The sequence below is a fragment of the Urtica dioica genome, chromosome 8 (assembly GCF_054948205.1).
Source record: "Urtica dioica subsp. dioica isolate 48M chromosome 8, U.dioica_male_clone48M_v1_H2, whole genome shotgun sequence".
Lineage (NCBI taxonomy): Eukaryota > Viridiplantae > Streptophyta > Magnoliopsida > Rosales > Urticaceae > Urtica > Urtica dioica.
Window position 1 is genome coordinate 16,078,249 of NC_142763.1, and position 5,743 is coordinate 16,083,991.

A 5,743-nucleotide genomic window follows, 5' to 3' on the forward strand; every position below is an offset into this window, starting at 1 on the left:
ATAACAAATAACGCTTTAAGATTGTTAGCCATATTACTAATAATAGGCGTGATTAAATAGACAAATTGCAAATATTAAATAAATAAATAATCAGAAACTAATAACATAATATGTAGACATGAAATACAAATTAAAGTAAATAAACTAAAATAAATAAACCGGCCAATATCACCAAAAAAAAATGGTAGGAAGGGAGACGGAGAACAGGTCGAGGCTTGTTCGACAATTTCTTTAAAGTATTATTAATTTCCCACCGGATGCTAGAATAACTTGAGCAACCACCTCCCAGGATATAACGACGTATGAGTTGGACAAAGCACAACCTTATAACTCCGGCGAACTTGAAAGACGTGCCAGAAAACTACCACCAACACCGAGAGAATTGAGGGAAAAAGAGAAAAAATAAACTAGAGTGTAGATTTATTTCTTTTGTGTTAGTGAGCTCTCCCTCTCTCTCTCTCTCTCAAGTCTTCCCCAAATGAGAACATGCTCCAACCTTTTATAGACTCATATTCATGATCGTTTTGAGCATAAAACCGTTGCACAATGAAGACATTTCAATGCACATCAATGTCATAAAAGTGTGTTGAAGGTTCTGGAAAACAAAAATGACTAGCCTTAATGCTATGGTTGTAACCTCCAACTCATTAGTGCATGGTTACAAATACGTAAAAACATATAAAACGTTTGAAATCAAATAAAGAAAATAATTGGTCCAAAAAATTAGACCATAGCAAATATAATCCTTCAAATTTTTTGATGTTTTTTAACACACTTTGATCATCAATTCTCATTTATCTTAGCTCCGATTTATGCAAATAAATAACCGATTTTAAATTTATACCTCTCGCAACAAGGAATAAGAATCTGGTAAAACTTTCAGTTTCGAAAAGTGGACCCCACTTAAATATTTGCAACAAATCAATCAATACATTGATATAAAATACTATTTAATACCATTAAAATGCACAAATTTCCAACAGATGTAGCCCTCTTGGGCCCCTTTAATCTTGCCACTGGTTAGATTAATCTATTTCTCGTCTATGGTTCGACAAATGTAGAATAGTGTAGACAAATAAATCCTATTAGAAAAATTTGTTAGAATTTTATGTAATTAGTTAGTAATTATATATATATATATATATGTATGTATGTATTAGATAGGAGACATAGTAGCCATTGGCGCCACTATCCCACTAGAGAAATTTGTTAGAATTTTTTCTATACAAAACCATGTTCTTTGTAATAAATGTAAGTATATTTCGAAAGAAGAAATTGAGTAATTAATCGAAAGCATAGTGTTCTTTCTCTTCTTCCACTGATCTTAAGTAAGTAATCACACACATATATAGATATATATATATATATATATATATATATATATATATATATATATATATTGTGCAAAATGCAAACACATATATTCAGTGTTGTATCTAATTCAACCTATCGCTAAGAAAATCAAGAAGAAAATAAAAAAATTATAGCTGGTTACGGTTCATGTTTATGGTTGAAAGTAATTGTTTTAACGTTTACCATCGTCCAGTATCCTACAAACGGTGTCTTATCTCCACAAGATAATGGGATGGATTTAATATTAAAAAAAAATTAAATTGCTCCATTATTTAAAAAAAATAGCAAAATAAATCAGTTTTGATTTGTTCATAAATAACAAAATCTGATTACCTCATTATTAAATAAATAACATATTGTTTAATTGGCATGATGCTATACACCCACCATTTTTTATTAAGAATATAATAATTATTTGGCACTTTTTTTATTCTTCTTTTAACGATCGTTTCACAACCCTAGACCTAGGTTTTGTCCAACACTGATAGCGGAATACTTTTCAAGGAAAAATAAATACAAATTAAAAACTTCACAGGGTTATCTAATAAGTGGCTATATAATTAATTATAATAGATTAGATGTCACGACCCGCGAGCGTCGTCACCTCGCCCGCAAGCCGCGACTCGACGGAACCAACATCACGTAGCGGGAGCATAACATATATGAATAATATAATGTAAACAAAACAATTAAAGTAAATACATAATTTACAAAACATATAATATATGAAATACGATATTATTAAAAGTGCGGAAACGTTTACAACAAAAGTGGTTATCGGAAATCTCGGGAAATTCTTCGTTTTTCTTTTAGAACTAAAAGTCGTATATCGACCCTTATACATACATATATATGTACATAAAAGCTCCCGACTTTACATATACACGCGAGATATTATTTAAGGAAGAGTCGATATTATTCAAAACATTATATATAGAGGTCTACTTCCCGAGCCAGAACCCATAGCCCGTAGGTCAAGAGATACGCGTTCCGTCTCAGTTTCCTTCTTGGTCGTCTACATTGCCGCCTTGCCCTTATCTACATTACCAAGGGACATAAAACTATGAGTCGAATGACTCAGCAAGCGGGAGTCTAGCTTATGAAAGAAAAGCAGCTAATGCAAAGCATATGACGTGCGAACAAGCAAACAAGAATGCAGGATGCAGCTATCACCTAAAAGTGACTAATGAGCGCGCATCCTAGAATACTAGCCGTCCCGCAAGGTTATACACTCCACACTGCTATAACCTCTGGTCCGACTAGAGACCAGTTTTCAACTTCGAGCAGCAGTCGTCAACTGATCTAAGTTTTAACACATGTCTGGGATCCACTAGTGGTACTTCCTTCATCATGACGTCAGCGCCACTGGTCTCTGGCATAGTGAGCTCGCGAACCGCGACCATCACCCACTACGCCCCGGTGTGCTCAAGGCAGCTTCCGGTGAGTCTTCCAGCAAGCAATGAGCTCGCGATGCGCGACCATCTCCCATTGCTTCGAGTACTCGGCGCACGGACCGACATGGCCCGCTAAGCACAAGTCAGGGACTTGTGAGTACCACCGACACGAGTTTAAAGTTTGGGTACACTGCAGCTAGCAGCGTACACGTTAAACTTATATACGGAAGAGCGTGACGGGATAAACCCCGAAAGAAATTATTGTTTCCCTTTGAAGCTCGTTTAGTGTTTTAAGTTGAAAGCTCGAAATGTGACTTTCGAACTCTCTACTCTCGATTGAATTTGAGAGTCTATCGCTCTTCCGTCCTCTCGATTCTAACCTACTTCCTAGAGTTAGAAGAGAAGTCTAACCACACACAAAGCAAGCAAGGCTGGTTCAAGTTAGCGTTTGAACCTAACGGGCGTACCCGAACTAAGTTTTCAAGCAAGAGTGGCCGAAGCCTTAACTTTCGAGTTTATTCATTTTAGGCTTTTACTTACTCTTGTTTACTAGCAAACAAATGCACAAACAAACAGGATTATACCCTTGGTAAGTAGTTGACTTATGTTTCCACACTTACCCGGAATTGTTCGATAGAACGCTTGACAAGTCCTGAAGACGTCTTGCTTCACACGTTCCTTGAGGCACCTGGCGCTTGTCGAAACGTCGGAAGAACTAGCATCCGGAGTTGAACATCCATTAGTTATTGGATTCGAGTTTACTTAAAGATAATAGGGTTCGTTGTCGGGATTAGAGTCGGTTCGGAATTCGAGAATTTAATTTATTATTCCCCGGTTTTTCGGAGGTTTATTCAAGACTCGCGTATCCCATATCGAGAGTGATACGAGATAACGTTCAACGAGTAATCACGAGTCTTAAATAAATCAAATAACCCGAAATTAAAAATAACCGAGAATTCCAAATGAACAATTAAATTAAATTCATAAACATTATTAAATAAATAATTCTAAATTATTTATTTAAATACTGAGAGTACATATATAAGAGTATTTAAACGCTGTAAGCGATTTAAAACTCACGAGTTAATCGAGCTTTACTTCGATAACTCTATCAACTTGAGATCTTCAGAGGCTAATCTCAACGCTCTCGACTCGTCTGGTTCCCGTCCGTCCGTCAATGTCTGTAAATCAAACCTGGAACCCAACGACGAGTTAACATCTTAAAACCAAATTCCGATATCACATAACTCAAAACCCGAACCCATAACTCAAACAAACGAACTCAACACAAATCCAATTAACCGGAACCGTCCTAACACAACAACGATCCCAACATATCAAACCGAGGCTCAGAGATATCATCCACAAAACAGACAAACCAAAATAGCCAAAACAAGCCACACGGCCAACTAGCACTCAAAGACAACATCATCACAACCACAACAAGCTTTCAAACCAACTAATCACACGGCCAAACAACATACTCAACCAAACAATTCAACATCTCAATATCATCATCATCACAGCCTCAAACACAGGTATAATCAAGCTCAGACAACATAACAAACCGAGCAATTGCACCGAAATCGAACCCGAAATCAAAAACCCCCAATTCAAACCCTAGTTCATCATTTTCGGATAAATTAGGAAAAATCCGAATCAAAACTTCAAATTCAGGTTACAAACAACATCAATCGAGTTCAATGAACGATAAAAACCAATCAATTTCACTGAATTCAATCCGGATCCAAAATCCCCAATTTTGAATCTAAGAACCCTAGCTCATGAGATTTTCATTCAAGGAAACGAAATTCTCACCTTAACCCGTGAGATTAGCTTCCTCGGAGGGTTCTCGCGTCCTTCCCGGTGTTTTTCCCTTGCTCCGGCGTCACGGCGGTCCTCGGCGGCGTCGTTCTTCTTCGACCCGGAGCGCGCGCGATGACTCAGCGATCGGTGACGCGCGAAGGAGAGGAAGAGAGAGGAAGGCGAGTGAGAGGTGGCGGTGGCGACGTCGGGGCTCGGCGGTGCTGTGCTTCCTCGGACCGGAGCGCGCGGTGGAGCTCGGTGCTGGGTGGTGGCGCGCGAAGGAGAGGAAGAAGAAGAGAAGAAGAAGAACGAGGGTGAGGGCGGTGATGATGGTTGTCGGCGATGAGCAGAGGAGCGGCCGAGAGTTTTTCCTTTTCTTCTTTTTTTTTTCGCTTGTCCTGGTTTGCTCGTGTGTGGGTTTCGGCCGAGTGAAGCAAGGGAGAAGAAGAAGAAAATAGAGAAGAGAGAGAGAAGGGTGAGGTGGCAAGGATTTGAGGAGAAAGTGGCCATGTGGCACCCTCATTTATTGCCACGCGTGCATACGTGGACCAATCCCCTCCTGCCACAACTCTCTCAAATCAACCCCAGCTTCTCTTTTTCTTTCACTTTCGTCCTTCAAAATATTGCATATAAGTCCTTTCAAAATAAACTCTCACAATCCTGTCCTTAATTAATTAAAAATAATTTTGAAAAATAACCGAGAAAATTATTATTATTTCTCGTTATTTTGAATATATTTAAGGGATTTCGGAATTCATTCTTTACTCTTGAGATTTTTTTTAAATCTCCGAGTATGTTTCGAATAATAATATTGGATTACTCGAATATTCTCATTCCGAAATTTCATCGACCTTAAATATTATCATATTCCAAGATATTTAAAATTTAAGGACGTCTCATATGCAACAAGAATTTGAATTAAAACTCGTCCATTTTATTCAAATTCACAAGTCGAGCGGTTACAAAAGTTTATACATTACAATCCCTACCCCCTTAAAAGAGTTTCGTCCTCGAAACTTAGAACAAGGAAGGGTATTTCTTTTGCATCTCGCTCTCAAGCTCCCAAGTAGCTTCTTCTGTAGAGTGACTCTTCCAAAGTACTTTGACCAAAGGTATAGTCTTATTCCTTAAGACTTTCTCCTTGCGATCTAGGATTGCGACGGCTGATTCTTCATACCTGATGTCAGGAG

At 38.0% G+C, this 5,743-nt stretch overlaps 1 long non-coding RNA gene across 2 annotated transcripts; it reads right to left on the bottom strand.

Moving 5' to 3' along the window:
• Nucleotides 1-2,261: 2,261 nt before the first annotated feature.
• Nucleotides 2,262-5,126, bottom strand: LOC149388455 (uncharacterized). Of its 2 annotated transcripts, XR_016300968.1 has the most exons (4): nucleotides 4,566-5,126; nucleotides 3,828-3,941; nucleotides 3,368-3,462; nucleotides 2,290-2,391 (listed from the first exon to the last, which is right to left on the bottom strand). It is a non-coding gene; the product is annotated as an uncharacterized LOC149388455 (long non-coding RNA). The 2 variants fall into 2 exon arrangements; XR_016300967.1 differs by lacking the exon at nucleotides 3,368-3,462 and having other exon boundaries at nucleotides 2,262-2,391; nucleotides 4,566-5,118.
• Nucleotides 5,127-5,743: the final 617 nt, after the last annotated feature.